Source organism: Heterocephalus glaber, unplaced genomic scaffold (assembly GCF_053883595.1).
Source record: "Heterocephalus glaber isolate CG9 unplaced genomic scaffold, H.glaber_assembly_v1.0 deba00001764, whole genome shotgun sequence".
Lineage (NCBI taxonomy): Eukaryota > Metazoa > Chordata > Mammalia > Rodentia > Bathyergidae > Heterocephalus > Heterocephalus glaber.
Window position 1 is genome coordinate 1 of NW_028258461.1, and position 23,688 is coordinate 23,688.

A 23,688-nucleotide genomic window follows, 5' to 3' on the forward strand; every position below is an offset into this window, starting at 1 on the left:
GTCCATCACCAGTAGGCTCCCATGCAGGGTGGCACATGGCAGAGGGGCATCACAAGAGGAGAAACAGTTCATGGTGCCCACATAATAGCAAAAGCAACAAAGGGACCTTAACAGCATCTTTCTGCTCCTTTAACTGATCCAGACTACTGGGATTAGTGTGGCGCCAAACCAATCAGTGTTCTGGTTTAGTGATCACACACCCTTAATCCCAGCATCACACACTCTAGATTCAGCCATGTCTGAAAAAGCCACCAATGACCGAATGAGGCTTGGGGGAACATCTAGACCCAAGCCATAACACATGGACACTGTATGTTATATGCATTACTCTACTCCAAAAGGCAACAATCAGGTCTCAGTGTATGTGACTGACACCCTTTGAAGTAGGGTACTACATTCAAGTGAAATTGGTGGCCCTGCATATTTAAAGTGCTGCTTTGGAGGCCTGAGAACTAAGAATCTTCCTTTTGTCTCACCCTCAGAAATGAAATAACCTCATCAATATTTTCATGACTTTTCTAGTAGTTAGTAATAACATAAAAGAGAAATTTGAGCAATTTCTATTTTCTTCATTGAAAGCTAAATTTCTACCAAAGCTTAGGTGAAGTGAGCTAAGCGGTGGTTGGAAATAAAAGCACAAATGACAACCACCACTTAGCAACTTAATATTGTGGTGTGATTTAACGGCCTGAGATATCAGCATACACTAAATTTCCCAACAGAGAAGTTTATAATACACCAAGTGCCTCTTACCAATCACTCCAGGCCTGCTGTGTTCCCCAGGGCTTTCCAACTTGCCATCTTTAATCTTTGGATCTCTCAGGTAATCTCTCTTTGAGGGACATAGCTGAAAATAAAATACCTGGAAAAGAAAAGCCTGTGAAGTCTGTCTGCAGTTCCCAAAGTCTGAGAAATGAAGCCTCTCATGAGTATATCACTAATTAGAAACAAATAAAATATAAAACATAAAGGAAAGTTTATATTTTACAGAAAGCATACTCCAAATAGTTAAAATGTGTGAAGAGACTAAATGAAAAGTTCTAGCTTCCACAGGAACTGCTGGTGACAGTGTGGCATTAGAGAAGATAATAAAGAAGGGAAAGCTTCTCCATTACTAAGAAAAGAAGTAGCCTTAATGCCTGAGCGGGAGAAAGGTAATAAAAAGAGTGAACCATGGACTTAACCTAGATCTTCTGCCAAGGCCATTTCTGTACAAAACTGTGTCAATTCTTGAAGATCCTGGATAGGAAGCTTGCCTTGGGGTCCTCACATCCTAGGTCTGAACTCTCTAGAGACCGTTAAGAACCTGCTAGAAGAACTGTGCTTTGACCAAAATGAGTACCTTTGTGTGCAGACAAAAATGCCACCTCCTCCGAGGGCCAGGACATGTGGTTGCACGTGCTGTGAATTACTACACTCAAAAAAGTACCGATCACATTTTAATTTACCTGAATGGCACCTTGTTGAGTGGAGCACTGCACAACGCCTAATTTCACATGGCAGCTCTTCTCTAATACTTGTCAGCCACGCTATTTTCTTCCAAGTATAATCACCTGATGCTTCCAGTTTGGGCCCCCCAATTCATACCAAGGATCTGTGAAACATGTATCTCCGTTGCCCCTCTGTTTGTCATCCCTTCCTGCAGTTAATGTCTGCTTACCTGCTGCATGCTTGATTTTTAGGTTTGCAGTCTGGAAAAGAATAGTCTTTTCTTCCTTCTTCTCTCACTTAGGTCCTCATCTGTGTTAACCTGATAAATTTCAAATCATTAGAAGTGATGCTGAATATATTATTTGCTTTCCTCCTCACCACATCCTTCTTCACTCCAAGCCCCTTTGTGGAAGGCACAATTCGAATGAGGTCCCTAAGACGATCCGCATGCACATAGCAAACATAATCACCCTCTCTTCAGTGTGAGCAGTATTCTTAAACTTTAGGGGCTATCACCTCAAGACTGTATTATGTTTTCTAGATAAAGGGATGTTCCAGATTTAATTAGCGTCACTAATCTTTTGAATTTACTCTGATGAAAATGTAAATCATCTTGGATGAAATGAACCTAATAAGGTAAACTTTGTAAAGGAGGTATAGAAATAGAAAAGCAAACACAGGAGAAAACGATAAGGAGGTAAAACAAGAATAGGTAGTAGGATTCTGACCAGGAAAGGAGTTCTCCTCAGGCAACATGGAATGCAACCCTTCACATCTAGAGCTGCGTTTCAAGAAATTAAAAATGCAGAATAACTGGTTTTCATTTAAACCCAGTTTCCTCTAAACTCTGCATGCTGAGTAACTGGTTTAGAGACCTCGAGTTTCAACTGGTTATTTTAAACCCATGGAGCTACCTAGGAAGGGTGACCACCAGTCAACTGAACAAATTCCCATGTTCTCCTTATGCATAGAAGACCTGGACAAAAAAGACCATCCCTGCACTCCACTTTCGGGACTCCTCCCAACCAGAGGCATTTTTTTTTTTTTTGTAGTTGCAATAAACACTATCCTCACTTCCTTCTTCAGGTCTGTGATTTCAGTATTTGACTTCATGAGGCAATGGGCTCAGGTTTACACAGTCGATGCAGAATTAGCTGCTTCATTTAGAGTTCCATACCTTAATAACAAAAACCATGCTAAACAAAGCCGTAAGAACACAAGAATCTCAAGAGAGAGGAAAAAGGATTTGGGAGTTTACCTAGAAGTAAAGGATAAACTCTCCAGTAAGAAACTTCTTCTTTCCCTAGAGAAGAAATAAAATATAAAAATGTTTACTGAGATTAATTTCTGAGAGAATAAAAGGCTTTCAGCCTAGATGTACCTTGTTCCTCCTCTCAACCTTGGAATTCATACCCTCTTCTCAGAGGTCTGCTTGTAGAGATGGATCTATTTCAAACTTTCAACTCTGATCAGATACCTCCATGTATTTTGAGTTTCTGCCCTGAACACCCTCAGACAACATGGAGGAAGTAGGCAAATACATTCCTGTTTTAAGAATATGAAAACCAGGTTGTGGAAACCTGTGGATGGGGAAGTTGGGAAATGTGGAAAACTACATAAATGTCCAATTTACTCACTTTGAGAATTTTAAGAGGTCAGGGACAATTAAATTGGATCTCTGTCTTCCAGAATTCACAGTTCTACCTTACCTTCACTAACCTAAAAATATCAGTCAAGTCTGCACCTAACAAAACTGTAATAAAGTTCCACATCATCCATAAAAATAGAAAACTCAAAATATATTTACTTAATCATCTATGGCTCGCATTTGTGATTACACTCCTTGCACTTTCTGAATAGAAATATTAACAGAAAACACAGAGCAGACGAGAAATTTTCCTAGTATGTATAAACATGACAGGTCTGGATGAGCTAGCAGGCGGAGAATTTGACATCAATCTCTGTCATCCACTCCTGCTCAACCTTCTTTAGTTCTACATGTGGCTCTGGTTTATTCATCTAATTAATTAGAGTAATAGACATGTACTAAAAAACAACAAAACAGAATCTGTGGATTTGTTCTTTATCCACCGTACTGTACATAATATGATTATGGTGGTTTCAAGAGTGAACCCATTTATAGCTATCATAACTCACTATGAAAGAAAAAGACAAGATTGAAGAAGGTAAGCTTTTCTCTCAAAGTGCTACTGCCTGTGTATAAGCCAACAACTAGAACGCTATTCTAGTTTTTACCCACAGAAAGATGTATCTGTGTAAATGTGGGAACAAATTTCAACTACAAACCTAGATATGGTCCAAGATAGTCAAACCAGTTTACCATCATAATTTAAGAATGTCATTCCTTGGCCAGGCATGGTGGCACATGCCTGTAATCCCAGCACTCGGGAGGCTGAGGCAGGAGAACCGCTGTGAGTGACAAAAGAACCTTCCAAATCTGAGAGTGAAGTATTTGGGATTAAGTAGTATCAAGATCTGAGGTCTTTATCTCAGATACTTTTCATAAAGGGTATTTATGAAGACCTGAAGGAAAAGCTTTGAAAATGGTGCAGGAACCAAATATATTTTATGATGTTTGGAGTTTAGGGTAAGTTATACACTACACCGAAACAAAAACTCGCTTCACGGAAGCATTTCTTTCATTTTATCAGGCAACTCTAGAAGGAAATATATAAGACCCAGAATTCAAAGAAAGCTTTTCCTCTAATATGTTTGTTTACTAAGCTTTCTCTCAGAGAATTCACCTAGATATTTCCCTGAATTAGCCCAGCACAGGTGAGGGTTTTTGGGGATATTTTTGCTCTAAGAAAAGCAGGCTTCTAATACAAACAATGCATCTCCGCTCCCATAGCATTTGTTATACATGTCATGAGTTACTCCACCTCAGAGGTTTCAATCACTATTATATAGAAATGATTGAGGCTCTCTGAAGTAGGGTGCCACACACAGCACGTTGGAGGATGGGAGAGCCACTACCTAAACAGTCATTTCACAAATAACCTCTCAGATCAGTCTGTGACGATCACTTATGTTTGTTCGAAGAATACCTGGAAAAGACAACCCATTCCAACCTACATTTATTTCTCCTTGAGTTTTGCCCACTTTTCATTTGAAGTTTTTTTGTTAGTTTTCAGGGGTTTTTTTTCAATTTGTGCAGTGCTAGACATGGAACCCAGACCTTCACATGTGCTAGTCTACCAGAGTCACATCCCTAATCTGAGGTTTGAAGTTTTCAGATACGTGACATATTATGTCTTCTCTGTCCATGGGAGAAACACCTTTGCTTGCCTTACCCTGTTTCTTTTCCTATAGCTATGTACAAAGCTTTAGCAAGTGGACCGCACTTCCCAGATGTAGTAGATAATGGGGAATGACACTTTGTCTTACATTTCATGTTCGCCTGAGCTCATTTGTCTGAGTTCACTTTAACTCCTGACCACCGCACAAGCAAAATAATCACACAGCACTCTCAACTAAAGAACTAGAGAGGGCCGGGGATTCAGCTCAGTGGTTCAGGCGCCTTCCTTGCAGGCACAAGGTCCTGAGTTCGATCCCTGTTACCGAAGGGGGGAAAAAAAAAAAGAACTGGTGAATGATCAGTGGACACAGGAAAAAAAACCAGTAGAAATCACTTTTCTTCCTGAAATGCTGGGATATAGTAAACTCATTTCACGTAGAAGAATTCACACTAGATAAAAAGTAGCAGATGTCTAAGATGCCTGTATGATTTTACTTCCTTGGTTTTTTGGATCTTTTGCCCTAACAAGTTTGCTTAAACCATACTATTTTTTTCTATTCTTTGTTTGATTTTCACTTTTATTTATACATGTTTGTAGTACATAAGGAAAACATTCATCATGGGGAGTTGGGACATGTACATAACGCATTTTAATTCTTTTTTATCGCCTTCTTCTCACCTCCCTACACCCTCCTTCCATCTCTTCATACCTTTCCCTTTCGCAAAAGGGATCTACCTGATTGTTTAGTATTGTCCAGCTTTCATTTTGCTCTTTGATTTCGTTATAATTTAGGTTTCTCATATAAGAGAAACCATGTGATATTTAACCTTATGTACCTGATTTATTTCACTTAACATTATGGTCTCAGGTGCATCCATTTTCCCACAAATAGCTCAAATTTATCCTTGATAGACTAGTACTCCACTGTGTGTGAGTATCACATTTTTTCTAAAATGTGCTATATAGTGTGTGTTCCTCTGTGGAACTCTACCTGGAACATCAAAATACATGTACATAAAAGTGATAAATGTATGCCAGAGGCTGGATATTGAGGACTTTCTTTATTATAGCTTACAAAACAGATTCCTTCTACCCATATTTCCAACAAAGAACAAATATGTAGTCTGGGAGGTTACAAGATTCTGCATTTCTCATCTACTTCACAAACACAGCTTAATGCTTTTGAGTTGGCAAGGAGTCACAGGCACTTTTCCAACAGTCAACTTATTCTCATAAAAGCCAGATTCCTGTTGCAGATCCAACACCTGAGAAGAACATGACCACTAAATGGTAAATCTCATCCTCAAGTAGCAGAAATGTCCCTGTGAGAGTAACTGGCTATTGTCCTCCATGCCCACTACAGATTAGTGATTCTAAGATTTTGCCTAGTCTGGGAGATTGGCCTAAATTACAGAAATTTTAAAGTTTTCCCCAAAACTATGATTTTCCTTATAACAATCTATGGGGAATTTAAAGCCTAATATAGTCTCACAAACAATGCAGTTTTGGAGCAAAGTAACTGAGTTGAGACTGGAGCTCTCTGAGAGCAACAAGATAAAACATAGGTCAGATAGTCAGAGAGAACTGGGGAAAGACACAGCTCATAAGAGTCCCGCTGCTATGAGAACAAACCTCAAAGACTGCACTAAAAAACAACCAGTGCGAAAGCTGCTAAGTCACTTGGATCAGTATCTGGGGAAATTTTTGCCTATGACATTTTAAAATCTATGTAATACTCACCTGAATCTAGAAACTCAAAAGACTACATGTGATAAGCCAGGCAGCCTGAAAAAATGTCTGGGAACAAAAACAGTGGAAGAGAATCTCAATAAACCCACTTTTTATCCCCCAGAATAACCATATGTTGAAGCCTATGCCTTACCAAGAAAAACATGAAAGACATCACACTGCAGACAAAACTCAACTAATAAATACTATCTAATAAATATCTAATAAATACTATCTCTAATAGTATCACTGCAGTATAGTAATAAATACTATAGCTATCTAATAAATACTATCACTGCATTAATAAACCCCCCCCACACACACAAACAATTCCTAGGCAGGGAAATTGTTATTGAAAGTTACTAAAATAAAGGCTCTAACATGTGAAGCTTTTAATGAAAATTCTGAGACATGTAAGAGAAAAAAATATAGAAAGAGGAAAAGGTGAGAGTGGATACAGGTAAGAAACTTTTTATGAGAAGGCTCATATATCCCATATTAATATAAAGGACTTAGAGTAATATTTATGGATATTTTCAAAGAAATGATAAAACATTATTTTACAAGCAAAAGATGTCATAATGACAATGCCTCATCAGACATACATATCATAAGAGAAGTATGATGTTTTAAAAGCCCGTTCTGGAGCCAGGAGTGATAGCATCAGCCTGTAATCTGAGCTACATGATATGGTGATTCAGGAAGATACATTTGAGCCCAGCCTGGGCTACATACTGGGATCCTGTCTCAAAATACATTAAAGGGGGCTGGGGATACAGCTCAGAATTCCTTGAGTTCCTTCTCAAGTACAACAAGAATAAAAGAAGAGTCTGAATTTTAAGGCACAATATCAAAAATAAAGAAATTAATGAGGGCATCAGTATTAGATTTCAATTAGCAAGATAAAGAACAAATACCTAGAAAATGGAATGATAGTGATACTACTTTATAAACAAGAGAGTAAAATGAATACATACCAATGAGCAGAGCCTGAAAGTACAACAAAATACATAACAGTGGGACACAAAAGAGAGAAACAAAAATATGTATGATGTATTACAAGGAGAATATGTATTACAAGGAGAATAAATAGAAAAAGAAATAGAAAAACATTTTCAAAGAAATTATAGCTGAAATCTTGCCAAATATGATAAAAGTGCATTGAGCTATGCAGGAAACTCAAGGAAGGAAAACCACAAAGAGATCCATATATGATCGATCTGTGTGTGATGTAGAAAGAGAATTTTGAAAACTAGCAGAAAAGCAAAAATTGCATGAAGGTATCCTCTATAAGATTAACAGCTAGCAATTTCAACAGAAACTATAGAGTCCAAAAGACAGTGGGATAACATACTCAAATAGTTAAAGAAAATCTGTTTGCCGAAATTCATACATCTAAGATTAAAATTCGTTGCATTAAAAGCATAACATAAACATTAAATCATTTAACATTAATTCAAAATAAAATTAATGATTCTGTACCATATTGCAAAAATGTCTTCATCTCAACAATAATAAATCAAACAACTTGATTAAAAAGGACAGTCTCTCCACACACAATTATTTGAAGAAGATACGTGACTGGCAAACAAGTATATAAGGCAACCTTTACCACAGCTGAACAATAAGGAAATACAAATTCTAAAAATGATGCAAATCTCTCCCAGCATAAATGTCTAATACTAAGCAAACAACAAGTCTGCTGATACCAGATACTACTAAGGATCTGGGCATCTGAAACTGTAATACATTATTCATGGTGGCACAAACAGTAAAGGAAATTCTGGAAAATAGTTCATATTAAACACCTTTCAATTCAAGATACTACCGGACACCAAAAAGAGTTGGTGACTTACTAAAAAAGTAAGATGAACTTGTTTAAACACACATACTGTAATTATATTTCTATTTGCTAATGAGTAGAACCAACTCAGATGCCCTCAGCATATGACTGGAATAGTATTCAGTAATAAAGAGAACCAATATATTCATTTCTTCCAATCCCTTTCTCTTTGTCTATTGCTCTCGCCCTCTCTCTACTCTCTGCTATGCTGTGCGCGCTCTCTGCCATCTCCTGTCATCTCATTTTTCTCTAGTGTTTTCTTGCATTAGGAGGGAACAATGAAAAAAGTCTAATATAATACAGATATTTTAAAAGTACTAACAACATACACAACAGTATAGTTAGTGACTCGATGCACAAACTAATGAATTATGACTTGGAGACTAAACATATTTCCACAAGAATAAGGTACCTACCAAATATATGAAAAAAGAATTTTCCAAACCTAAGAGTAAAACATTTGAGACTACATACAGTAGGGCTCCAAGATTCTAAAGAGCATTTAAGAAAGCCTGAAGAAGAGACTTTGAAAATGGTTCAAGAAACTAATACAGGACGTCATTCTATGATGTTTGGACGTTAAAGTAGGGAATAAGCTAAAAAGGGAAATATGCTTTACAGGCAAAAGGAACACCACATCAGGGTAGAAAACTTTTCCCATTTAACTCAAGTAACTTTGGAAAGGGAGCTATGAATCTAAGAAGAAATCAAAACAACCTTTCATCCAGGACGTTCAGTTGCTAAGTCCAGTCTCAGAGAAGTCATGTAGAATGGTCACTGAGCTAGCCGCACACAGGGGAGGGGTTTGGGGGGACATCTGTGCTCTAGAAAAAGCACGATTCGGCATGCGGGAAATGCACCTCTAACGCCATTCTTATGTTGTAAATGTCATGCGTTACTCTCCCTCAGAGGTTTCAGTCATACTTAACCATACATGACCGAAACTCTCTGAAGAAGGGTACCACACACAGCATGCTGGAGGATGAAAGCACGGGTGAGAAGACATTTTGCAAATAATCTCTCAGATGTTTGCACTCTGTTACTGGTGACTTGTATTTGTTCAAAGGATATCTGGAAAACACTGATTTTGATCTGCATTTATTGACGGTCACATTTTCTATAGTTTTAAAGTTCCTTCTCATTAGTTTTTAGAGCTTATTATTTTCTTTTTTTTTTCTTTTGGAGAGTTTTAGGATGGAATTCAAGTGCTCAATTATGATACACAAACACTATACCACAGAGCCATACCCCTCACCGAGATTTGAAGTTTTCTTGTGGTAGTTTTCAGATTTGCAAACAATTAAGTCTTCCTTCTTTAGTGTTATGTGATTTTTTTGTTCAAGGGATAAATGCCCAACCCAGTTGATTGTTTGTTTTTCTATTGTTATATAGAAAGAATTAGCAAGTAGATTCCAGTTCTAACTTAAATAGCAAACCAGGAATTACACTCTGTCTTACCACTTCATCTCTGTCACCCACAGGTTGAGTCCCTCCACCTGAGGAATTTATACTTCAACTCCTGACACCACAAAGCAAGAAAATCACAAAGCGCCTTTCAAGAGAGGCGGAAGGGGGGATCAGTGGGGGGCAAGAATGCAGAATGTAGAAGCCCCCTTTCACTCTCACTGTACAATGCGGAATGTGACAGTCATTTCAGCTACTTAGAAGACATATACAAGATCAAAACTGTACCGCGAGTCTAAGGATCCTGGTGAAGTCTGTCTACTTCTGGGATTTCAGGATCTTTGCTTGGAAAAACTTTGTTTAGAGCATGCTGTTTTATTTTTCTATTTAAAGATGTGCTATGAGTATTTCAATTTTGGTACAAGGTGGAATGTCTCAAGTCTGAGTACTTGAACACAGTAGCGGTCAATGGATGCCAGAGCACAGGGATCGAGCACTTCGGCGATGCTGGTCTACAAAGTGGACGCCATTCCCCCCTCCCCTGAGCAACAGCAAATGTGGAGTCACGGGAGGCCTAAGCCTCCACTGTTTCTCACTCACCTGACATGACGGATAGGTTACACTTTCAGAGGTGGCAAGAAGGCAGCGGCCCCGTCCCAACACTCAACCACTCGCAGAATGGGTAGGATCCCTGCACGTCCAACTCCCGGGAACAACAGGATTGAGTCCCATGATGAGTACCATCCTCAAACAGCAGAGATGTCCCAGTGAGAGTGACAGGTCACTGTCCTAATGCCATCTCTGGATCAGTGACTTGAAGTGGTCGCCTAGTCTGTGAGACAGGACTGAAGTATAGACAGTAAAAATAGTCCCCTAAAATGTGATTTTATCTGTACGAGAGTACAGGAAAGGTCAGGTCTAACATGTTCTCAAAAACAATGTAGCTGTGCTGAAAAGTGCATTAGGAACGCCCTGAAATCGACAAGATAGAACATGGGTCAGGTAGTCTGTTAGAGAGAACCAGGGAAAGACATACCCAATAGTGTTCTCCCTGGTATTAAAAATCAACCCCCAAGTGTTTCCCCACAAATTACCAGTGCAAAAGCACCCAAAGTATTTGGATCCAAACCTGGAGCTTCTTTTGCCTATTGGGTTTAAATTAGATAAAATAAATGCCTACATTTGAAGAGTCGTGCTGTGAGGTATGGTACTTTCACAGCCAGGAGCAAGTCAAAAACGTCAGAAAATGAAACAGCGGAACAGAATGCCACTAAATCCTCTGTTTTCTTTTTTTGTTCAGAACAACCATGTCCTGAAGTGTATGCCACGCCATAGAAAACATGAAGTATTTCACACTGCAGACAAAGCTTAACTAATGTAGTATTATCAATGCAATACATAAATTCACAAGACATATCAAAAAGTAAAAACTACCTATGCAGATGAAATCCTTATCCCGAGTTACTGTAATAAGTGCTCTAATATGTCTTATATAACAAAGTAAAAATGAAGAAAAAAGACACTATTACGAAGAATATGGAAGTCATATTTTGAGTTGAATTTGGGATACAGTAGAAAACTCTTTACCTCAATAATAAAAAATCAAACAGCTTGATTAATAGAGAATATGACTCCACAAGCAGTTCGCTAAAGAAGATATCTGGGTGGAAAACAGGTATCTAAGACCATCTTTAAAATTTTAAGACAATAAGGAGGTGCAAATTTAACGTACCCTGATAAAATTCTATACCTCGAAGAATAAATGATATAAAGCAAACCAAAATCTGCTGGTATTATGTACTGACAAAGATTTGGGCAATGGGCAAAACCTATTAATGTCACTCAGGAAAAGAGTTCTTAAGATAACTCTAAGTTAAATCTACAATATAACCCACAAATGAGAATCATACTTATTTAAAAATTAAAATGAATGTTATTTACACAGACATACTGTACCAGAATTGAAACAACTCAGATGATCTGGACATTTGACTAGAACACTACTCAGTTACAGGAAGAAGCAAGGCACTGATTACTTTCCATCTCTCTTTTCTGTCTCACTCTTCAAAGCTCTGTCACTCTCCATAGCTCTTCCTTCCCTCATGGTTTTCTGGCTCGCTTGCTCTCTCTTCCTCTGTTCTTGACCCTTGCTGGCTCTCTCCCTCTAGCTCTCAAATTTGACTCCCCTTTCTGCCTACTTTCTCCTCTCCCTTTTCGGCCCTATCTTCTCTTCTGTATCTCTCTACCTCTGTTGCATTATGAAGTAACACTATAAGAAAAGACCAATGAAAAACATACCTGCTTTAAAGAATACCAACAACAATAACAACGAAAAAAAAACCCCTTGCATATTTGACAGTAAAGCTTGTCGGATTAAGTAGTGCAGTGGTCTGAAATTCAAAAGAATCTTTAAGAAGGCCTGAGAAAGAAGCCTAACAAAATTCTGTAGGAAGATAATGCATGAGAACATTTTCTGACATTTGGAGTTTGGGGTATGATAAAACTTTACACAAACAAAATATGCTGCTCAGTTAAAAGGGGCAACACTTGTGGTAGATGATTTCCCCCCATTTTATCAGCCAACTTGGGGGAAAAAAGATGTTAAGTCCCATAACAACTCAAAGAAAAGTTATCTACGACCTTCAGTTTTCTCAGAGAATTCAGGTAGAAAGTCTCCTACACTAGCCCAGCTCAGGGGAGAATTGGGGGGGAGGTCTTTGTGCTCTAGGAGAACAGAATACAACCGATGTTCCTCTGATGCCACTGATATGTTGTACATGTCGTGCGTTACCCTCTCCCAGAGACTTTAATCATATTTTATCACGTGTGATTAAAAGTCTCTGGAGAAGGGCACCACACACAGCACACTGGAGGATGAGGACACCCCATAAACACTCAGGCTGCTAGCAAATAACCCCTGAGATGTTTTCATCTGTGACTGGTGACTTGCATTTCTTCAAACGATATCCAAAAAATAAATACCATTTTGATACAAATTCCCTGTTTCCTCAATTTCTTCAGTTTAGTTTCGCATTGTTCTCTTACTTTACAGAGTCTTGTGTCCTCTCCTCTCCCCTCCCCTTCTCCCCCCTTCTTCTTCCTGAAACCAATCTCTCCATCCTGGGATGGAACTCAGGGCTTCACACATGCTAGGCCAACTCTCCAACTCTTACCCTTAGCACAAGGTTTGAAGCTTTATGTGGCAGTTTTCAGATACATGAACTGTAAACTCTTCCCCGCTTCCTGGTATGCTCTATTTTTATGGGAGAAATACTTTCCCTGCCATGTCCTGGTTGTTCCCATTATTATGTATAAAGCATTAGCAAGTTGACTGAATTTCCCATACCCAATGGCTAACCCAGAATTATAGTCTATCTTACTAGTTCATGTTTGTCACCCAAAGTTCTTAGTTCCTGTACCTGAGTTACTTACATTAACTCTTGACTTCAGAATAAGCAAAAAAAATCCCACAGGATCCTCAAAGACCTGGAGAATGTTCTGTGGATGAAAAAAATGAATACAGTCAAAACCCCTCTTCTTGATGGGATCCTGTTATAGTATAAACTCACTGGACTTACTGAAAGTGCTTTACACAAGGTCAAAGTATACCCAGAGTCTAAGGATACCTGTGTAGTCTGTCGACTTGGTTTTCAAGGTCTTTCCCTGGAACAAGTTTATATAGGTCATTGTCACTTTCCACTCGGCCATATACTCTGTCTCCACCCACTTCTCTCTCCTCTCACTCAGTTTTTCTTTTCATTAGCTAAGTACAGTGTAAGAAAATTCTGACACAAAAATACACTTAAAATATTAACAGCATATGAAGAACACCATTGGTAACACAATGCACACACTCCAATAAATTATTGCTTAGGGAACAAACATATGTCTAATAGAATAGGTACGTTCCAAGCAGATGAAGAAAAAGAAGAACCTTACAAATCTGAGAGTAACACACTTTGGTTTAGGTATGGTAGACATCTGAGATTCAAAACGCTATTTTAGGGGCCAGGGATTTAGCATAGTGGTTCCACCACCTGCCTTACAAGCGCAAGGTCCTAAGTTCGATCCCTGGTACCAAACAAAACAAAACAAAACCAAAACATGCTATTTTAGAAGGCTTGAAGAAGCGGCCTTGAAAATGTGTCAGAAGCTAATATATGATGATATTTTTGATATTTTGAGTTCAGAGTATGATGTAAGTTATACAAAAACAAAACATCCTGCATATGTTAAAATAACACCATGGCCACAATAGTAATCTTTTTCCGATTGTATCAGGCAATTGTGGAAAAGAGATATGAATCCGAGAATATGTCAAAGAAATCTTTTTCATAGGCTGTTCAGTTCTTCAGTCCTAGCTCAGAGAATTGGTCTAGAAAGTTCCCTAACCTAGCCCAGCACCGGACAGGCTTTGGATGTCTGTACTCTAGAGAAAGCACAATCCTGCATGTAATCAATGCACTTGGGTTGCCGCTGTATGCATTGTCCGTGTAATGTGATACTCCCCTGCGCATGTTGTATGTGTGACATGATACTCCCCTGCGGATGTTTTGATCACATACAATCATAAAGGATTTAGACTTTCTGGAGTAGGGCACCGTACCCAGCATGCAGGAGTTTAGGAGCTCAGCTGCCTAAACAGTCGCTCATGTTGCAAATAACTGCTCAGATGTTTTCAGTGTGTGGCTGGTGACTTTTATGTGTTCAAAGGATATTTGGAAAACACCTCCCATTTTGATCTACATTCATTTTTTTCAAATATTGTTCACTTTAATTGTGAAGTAGTTTTTGTTTGTTTTTGAGGTTTTTTTGGTTTTCAAGTAGCAGATTTCAGATCTGTTAACTATTTAACTCTTCCCTGCATCCTATTCTTTCTGTTTGTTAGCTTGTTTGGTTGGTTGGTTTTTTTTGACAGGATCTCACTATGTAGTTCAGGTCTTGAATTCATTATGTAGAGCACACTGTCCTTGAACTCCTAGTGATCCTCCTGTCTCATCCTCCCAAGTGCTGGTATTACAGATGTGTGCCACCACCCCTGGGCTGGTTTTCTCTTGTTTATTGGTATTCTCTTGTTTCTTTGACTGCCTTATCCTGTTTCTTTTCTCACTGTTATGGAGAAAGTTTAGCAAGTTGACTGTACTTTCAAGATTTAATAGATAATGGGGAATTAGACTTTATCTTACCAATTCATGTTTGTCATACAAATGTCTGAGTTCATCTCCCTGAGTTATTCACTTTAACTCCTGAACACACAATAAGAAGAAAATCACATAGGTTTCTCCATTAAAGAACTGGTGAATGATCAGTGGATGAAGGTAAGAAAAGAGTAGGAGTCATTGTTCTTGAAATCTTGCCATATAATAAACTCATTTCACTTACTCAGAGGGATTCACACTAGATGCAAAGTGTACTGGGTATCTTAGGATGCCTGTGTAGTTTCACTTCCTTGGTTTTGGGGTCTTTCTAAATGGTTTATTTAGAGTATACTACTTTGTCTTTCTCCTCTAAAATTTGCTACATATCGTATGCAAATCTGTGTAAAAGCTAAATCTGGAAAATCAAAGTGCATGCACACAAATGTGGCGAGTGGATCCCAGAGGGTAGGGATGAGAACTCTGTGGTTATGGCCTACACAATGAATTTGTTTTCCGCTACTTTTCAATCAAGAGTAAATATATATTCAAGGAGTTTAAAAGCCTCCAGGATTTCTCATTCACTTGGCACAAAAAGCTTAATGTTTCACAGAAGGCAGGAATACAAGGGCACTGCTTGAACACTCAACTCTGTGTCGTAAAGAGCCAGTTCTATTGTGCATTCAGCTCCTGAGAAGAACATGATCCATTCCCATGATACGTACCATCCTCAAGAGGCAGAGAGGTCCCAGTGACAGCAACAGGTCATTGCCTTTAATGGCTTCTCCAGATCAGTGATTGTAAGAATTTGGCTAGGATGTGAGACTGGCCTCAATGACAGACAATATTAAAGTTTTCCTAAATAGCATGTCTTTGTTTGTAAGAGTATGTCTAGAAGGTAAGGTCTAAAACGTTCTCAGAAACAATGGAGTTTCAGTGGCAAGGAAATCAGATAAGGCTGGAACTTTGTGAGAGACACATGATAAAACATAGGTCAGATAGTTTTCAGAGGCTATATATAGGAGGATCAGTATTAGATTTGAATTAATAAGGTTGGCCGGGGATTTAGCTCAGTGGTTTCGGCGCCTGCCTTGCAAGTAAGTGCAAGGTCCCTAGTTCGATCCCTGGTACCAAAAAGAAAAAAAAAAAAAGAATTAATAAAGTAAAGAATGGATACTGGAAAACAGAAAGATGTGATACTACTTAAGGACAGAGAGTAAAATTAATGCATACCAATGAGCAGAGCCTCACAGAAAAGTGAAACAATAGAAAGCACAATGAAATACATATAGTGGGACAACAAAGAGGGGAAGAGACAAAAATATGTATAATGGGAGTACTACAAGAGTTAATAGCAAAGAAACAGAGGAAAATTCTTCAAAGAAATCATAAATGAAAACTTTCCAAATGTGATTAAAACATACCAATGAAAACGTGCAATAAATTCAATGAAAATATAAAGAGATACATACATATATATATATATATATATATATCTGTGTGCAATGTAGAAAGAGAATTTTGAAAACTATAACAGAAAAGCAAAAATTGCATGAAAGTGTGCTCTATAAAATAAATAGCTGGCATTTCATCAGAAACCATGGAGTCCAAAAGACAGTGGAGTACCATATTCAAAATGCTATTAGAAAATCTGTCTACAAATATTCATATATCTAAGATTAAAATTCTTACATAACATTAAAAGCACACCATAAACATTAAAAATAACACAATCTCAAAATAAAATTAATGATTGTGTTCCATAGTGCACAATGCTATAAATATTGGGAAAAAACAATCTATGAAAGAAATACATGCAGATCAATTTTTTTCAAAAGAGTTAAATTTGGAATAAAAAATTATTTATCTTAACAAAAAAAAATCAAACAACTCTGTTAAAGGGAAAAGTATTTCCACAGTTGTTTGAAGAGGATATGCAACTGGAAGACAAGTATATAAGGCCACTTTCACTACATTTTAACAACAAGCAGATTCAAATGAAAACTAAAATGCTGAGATTCCACACCTATCAGAATTCGTAATAGGACTAAGCAAACCAAGACAGGTGAACCACATATTGGTAAGGGTTTGGTCACTTGAAACACTAATACATTTTTCACAGTGGCAAATATAATTAAAGACATTCTGGAAAAAGGTTTTTATAAACACCTTTCAATTAAACATACTATATGACCCACAAAAGTGTTTTCTACCTCTTGACAAAGTAAAATGAACTTGTTTATACTATACCAAATGTGTACATTAGTTCCATTTAAATCTTCTAGTGAATAGAACCAACTCAGGTGCTTTTAACATGTAACTGAAATGGTAATCCATAAAAAGAATCAAGATTTTTTTCCTTTCAACTCCTTTTTTTCTCTTTCTTACTCTTTCTTTCTCTCTGCTCTCTCCCCTATGATTTGCCTCCTCTCTGCTATTTTCTCTTCTCAGTTTTTCTATAGACTCCTTTAATTAGGAAGACACACTATAAGAAGAGTCCAACAAAAATGATACACACTTTAAAACAAAAGTTTAAAAATCCTATCAATGGGTTTAATTTGGGACTCAATGCAAAAACCTTAAAAAAGTATGGCTTAGATAAAAATATATATATTTCTACAAGAATAGGTGTCTTTCAAGAAGATGTAAAAGGAAGAACTTTTCATACCTTAGAGTAAAACATTTGAGGTTAAGTAGTATCAAGGTCTGAAATTAAGAAGTGTATTTAGGAAGACCTGAACGACAAGATTTGGAAATTGTGAGAGAAGCTACTATACGAAGACATAATGTGATGCTCAGTTTAGGCTGGTATAAATTGTACAAAAGTAAAACATTCCTCACAAGCAAAAGGAACGCCATGGTCATGGTAGAAGAATTTTTCCTATTTAAATCAGGGAAGTTTGGAGAGATTTGAACCCCAGAACTGAAAGAAATTTTTAATCTAGGACCTTCAGTTGCTAAGTTGTCTCAGAGAAGACTTCTAGAAAGTTCCCTGAGCTAGCTTGGCATAGAAAAGCGTTTTAGGGGGATATCTGTGCTCTAGGGAAAGTATATTTCTGCATGCAGGAAACATATCTCTAATGCCATCCATATGTTGTACATGTCATGCATTACTCTTCCTCAGATGATTCAATCATATTCAAAGATAAATGACTGAAACTCTATGAAGAGGGTACCACACACAGCAAGCTGGAGGATAAAACCATTGCATAAGCAGGCAAACCCCTCAGATGTTTTCAGTCTGTGACTGGTGATTTGTATTTGTTCAAAAGATATCTGGAAAACATATCCCATTATGATCTGCATCCACTGATTCTTAAATTTTGTGTACATTAATTTTGAAGTTATTTCTGTTAGTTTCTGTAGTTTTATGTTTTATCTTTTTTTCAGTTCTAGGATGATACCGAAGGCCTCTATCATGTTAGGCAAACACTATACCACAGAGCCATGTTCCTAACACAGGTCTGAAGTATTCTTGTGGTAGTTTTCAGGTCTGTGAACTATTAAGTCTTTCTCCTTTTTGTTTGTGCTCTTGTTCAGTTGAGAAATATCTCTGCCCACTTATCCTGTTAATTTTACCATTTTAATGTATAAAGTGTTAGCCAGTAGACTGCATTTCTAGATTCAATAGCTAACTAGGAATTACACTCTCTCTTACCAATCCATATTTGTTGTCAAAAGGTTTGAGTCCCTCCACCTGAGTTATTTACTTCAACTCCTGACAAAAGAAAAACAAGAAAATTGTAAGACAAAAATATAGAAAAAGGAGAATGATGAGTGGATGAAGGAATGCAGAATGTAGAAACCCCTTTTCATTCTCACACTATGGAATGAAAGAGTCATTTCAGCTACTTAGTGGCATATACAAGATCAAAATTGCACCGCGAGTCTAAAGATCCTTGTGTGGTCTGTCTTCTCCTGGGTTTTCAATATCTTTTCTTATAAAGAGTTTGTTAGACCAAGCCATTGCATTTTCCTATTCAAAGATGTACTGTACAGTGTATGTACTTCAGTAGGATATCGGAATCAGAAATACCAAAATCTACATACATAAAAGTGGTCAATGGATTCCCGTGCACAGAGGTTGAGGACTTTGGTGATTATGGCCTACAAAGTAGATGCCCTTTCCTTCCCCCTATTAGGCAACGGAGATAGAGAGCACTGTCCCAACGCTCAACCCACTCTCATAATGGGCAGATTCTGGTGTACTTCCAACACCTGGGAACAACGGGATCTACTCAGATGATGAGCACCAACCTCAAAAACCAGAGATGTCCCAGTGAAAGTTGCAGGTCACTGTCCCTTAACACTCACCAGTCCAATTATTTAAACATAGGATGACCAAAAATTACCTATTTTCTGTTACTTTTTATAAGATTGTAGCAGGAAATATAAAAATGACAATTTTCTCAAATGTATTCAGTATGAGTCACTTGAGACAGTGAATAGGTAAGCAAACTCACTGCCTGAGTGCCGCTCCGGGTAAACTGGTAAGTGGTTAATGCCATCTCCAGGTCAGGGAGTCTAAGCCCTTTTTTCCTAGTCTGTGGCACTGGACTGAATCAAAGCTAATAGTAACTATGCCTCAAAATGCAAATTTTTTGTAATAGTGTATGGAAAAGATCACTGTTGTCAAAACAATGTACCGTTGGTGCTAAGTGTATTGTACATGGCTGGAGTGCTTTGAGAACCACATGGTAAAACATAGGTCAGGTAATCTGTCAGAGAGAGCCAAGGAAAGACATACCTAGCAAGAGTCCTCCTGGTATCAAAACAAACCTCCAAGTCTTTCCTCAAAAATTACCAGTACAAAGGCATCCAAATTGTTTGGATCAAAATCTGGATCAAATTTTGCCTATGGCATTTAAATTTTATATAATAAATGCCTGAAATTTAGGAGTAGCAGGGCTGGGTGTGATACTTTCACAGCCAGAGGCATGTCAAAAAATGAGGAGGCAAAACAGTGGAACAGAATTCCACTAAATTCACTGTTTTTTTCTTTTTCCTTCAGCATAACCATATGTTCAAGGTTACTCTAGACTAAGGAAAACATAAAAATGACACACTTGAGCAAAACTTAACAAATATAGTACTTCCTATGTAATAAAACTCAATAAGATATATCAAAATACAAGCACAACCCAGGCAGAGGGAATCCTTATCCAGAGTTACAAAATAAATTATCTCATGTGTCTTATATCACAATGCTAAAATGAAGGGCAAAAGACAGTAGGAAGAAATATATGAAAATCATATTTTTCCCAATGAGTTGAATATGGAATACAACAGAAAACTCTTCACCTCAATAATGACATATCAAACGACCTGAATAAAACAGGAAATAACTCTACAAGCAGTTCAAAAGATGTGTGAATGGAAGAGAAGCATGCAAGTTAATCTTTAACATTTTCAGACCACAAGGAGATGCAAATTAATACTACAATGTTATAATTTTACATCCATCAGAATAAATGATATAAAGCAAATGAAAATGCTGGTACCGTGCACTGGTAAGAATTTGAGCAACAAGGACACTCATACATTGTTTAGGGTAGCAAAGCCTATTAAACCCATCCTGAAAAAGAATTCTATAGATACCTTTAAATTATACCTACAATATGACCCACAAATGAGAATCATAGCTACTTAACAAGTAAAATGAGTATTATTTACACAAACTTACTGTATCAGAAGTGAAACAACTCAAATGCTCCTAACATGTGCCTAGAAAACTATTCAGCTATAGAAAAAAGATATTACTTTCTTTCTGTGTGTCTCTATCTCCATCTCCATCTCCCCGACACAACTCCCTACCTCTCTCTTGCCTTCTGATTTTGCAGCTCTCTGGCTGTCTTGCTTCGTCCTCTCCCCTTGCTCTCTCCCTATATCTCTCTACCTTCTCTCCCCTATCTTCCCCTTTCCCCCCTTTTCTCCTTTTTCCTCTCCCGTTTTTCTCTAGTTTTGCTGCATTATGAAGTCACATTGTAAGAAAAAACCAATGGAAAAATACATACTTTAAAGAATAGTAAAATAATATCAAATGGTATAGTTTGAGCTCAAGACAAAAACTCTTAAAAAGGTATGACTCAGCCCAAATATATTTCTACAATAATAGGTAACTTCCACACCACAAGAAAAAAAAAGAAGCTTGCATACCTGAGAGTAATGTTTGTGGGATTAAGTAGTACAATGTGGTCTGAAATTCAAAAGGATCTTTTAGAAGGTCTGGGGTCACAGCCTTGAAAGTGGTTCAGGAAGCGAATACATGAGAGCATTTTATTATGGTGTCTGCAGTTTAGGGTACGATATAAGTTATACAAAAAGAAAATGTGCTGCTCAGTTTAAAGGAACACCACTGTCATAGTAGATGATTTCCCCCCATTTTATCAGTCAACTCTAGAAAGACAGATAAGAATCCAAGAAAAACTCAAAGAAAGCAATTACTAGGACCTTCAGCTGCTAAGTCTTGTCTAGAGAATTCATGGAGAATGCTCCCTAAGATAGCACAGCTCAGGAAGATTTTGCACGGGAGGTCTGTTCTAGAGAAAGCACGATTCTGAGTTCAGTCAGTGCACCTCTGATGCCATTCACATGTAATGTCATGAATTACCCTCTCCAAGAGGCCTCAATCATGTTAAATCATGCATGATGGAGACTCTGTCGAGAAGAGTACCCACAGCACACTGGACGATAGAAACGTTGCCTAACTTCTCGGTTGCTTTGCACATAATGTGTCACATATTCCATTTGCGAGTGGTTACTTGGATTTGTTCAATGGATCTCTGAAAATCCCATCCCATTCCTTTCTATATTTATTTCTCCTTGGTTTTTGTCCACTTCGGATTTGAAGTTGTTTTTTAGCTTTGGGTTAGTTTATTTTCTTTTCTCTTTTTTTAATTTTGGAGGTGCTGGGGATGGAACGCAGAGTCTCACATGTGTTAGGTAAACACTCTATATTTAGCTGTACCACTAAACCAAGGTTTAAGTGTTCATGTGACAATTTTCAAATCTATGAAACATTAAGCCTTCTTGCCATCATCCTATGCTCTCTTCTCTTGTGAGAAACATCTTTTTGTGCCTTATTCTGTTTCTGTTTCCGCTGTTGTGTACAAAGCACTAACAAGTTGACTGCATTTCCCAGATCCAAAAGCTAACCAGGAATTACACAGTATCTCACACCCCAAGGTCTGAGTCCCTCCAGAAGAGTTATTTACTTCAATTCCTGACCACAAAATAAGCAAGAAAATACCACAGCATCTTGGAAACAAAGAATGAGTGAATACACAGTGAGTGGTGGCCAATATGATAGATTTTCCTTTTTTCTCATAAAACTATGGGTTGAAAAAATGTCCTTTTTACTTATGAAAAATTATCAACAGGTAAAAAATATGCTAGGCACCTTATGCCTCTTTTGATGGTATGAATATTTCTGTTCATCTAAGCCTTTTTCTGGAGAAAGTTTCCTTTGAGCACGTGTTCGCAATCTAAGACATTATGTATCAAGTAAATTACTTCAGGGAAAGTTGAAATTGGCATATTAAAGTATATAGACACAAAGGCAATGACTAGATGCCAGAAACTGGGAACTGAGTATTTTAAGGGGATGGTGGCCTACAAAAGGGAGTTTCCCCCGCAATCTTCCAATCCAGAGTTTATATTTTATGGGTTACAAGTGTCTAACATTTCTCATCCAACCAGCACAACCCAGTCTGTTTCAGAGGGCAAACCCTACATGTGTCATTCGACATCAGGGACTGTGTTCCTATGCCCAGCCTTCTTCTACAACAGGGTTTAGGGTCTACACCAATCAGCTTACCAAGATTACCCACTTCATCAGCATTCTCCCCTCATCTTAGTCACCAGGCAAAGCTTCCACGGTGGGACAAGCAACAGAATATATTGCTGTCACTCAGCACCCTGGAGACAAAGCAGGAGAGTCACTGTGCGAAGATCAGGCCACTGTTCCTACTCCTAGTCAGCAACAGTTGCTCAGATTTGTTCAGTGGGAGCCATGAGCCTTGAGGAAAAAACCATTCACTGAAAACTTTTCTTGTCAAAAAAAGTGACTTGAGTCTCAATCCAAGTTGGGGAAGATCTCAACAATAATGTTGCTTTCATAAAGCTGAAAAGTCATTCACTTGCTGTTATTGAAACTCAGGCCTTGTGTGTGATACCACACTGGAAATGAGCTCAGCAGAGAGAGCAACAAAACACAAACAGTCACAGAGTTCTGTTAAGACCACAGGTGGCTTAGAGTAACTGTGTACCAAGCAATGGCTGTGGTCTCCTCGAAGCAAACTAAGCTTTCAAGTTGGTAAAGAAACCTACACATTAAAGAGCATAGAAATGTAAGTAAATAAAATGTAGCCAACAACCGAAATCCCGAGAACAAGACCTGTATCCAGAGTTTCTATAAATGTTTAAAATATCCAGTTTTTAACAGAAAGTTAGAAAATATACAGAGAAATTAAAAATACAACACACAGGACAAAATAGATTATGGAATCTGCCTGTGGCAAGATTTAATGTCATGCTTAATAAACCAAAGTGATAAAGCATGTATTGTAAGTATTTTCCAAACATTAGATAAACTATTGCTTTGGGAAGTAAAAGCAAGAATGATAACAGTGCATCATCAAAACAGTATGCAATAATGAGGTTGAAAAAAAAAGAAATTTGTGAAAATAAAAGTATAATAACGGAAGTAAAAAATTCACTAGAGAAACGCTAGAACAAATATCAACAAGCAAGAGAAAGAACCGGCGCTCTTTAAGATAACTTCATAGTGATTATGCTATCAAAGAAGCAGAAACAAGAAAAACAAATGAAAAAATGCGCAGTTGCATGAGAGAGAGGTGGGATACTAGAATATACACCCAAATATGCA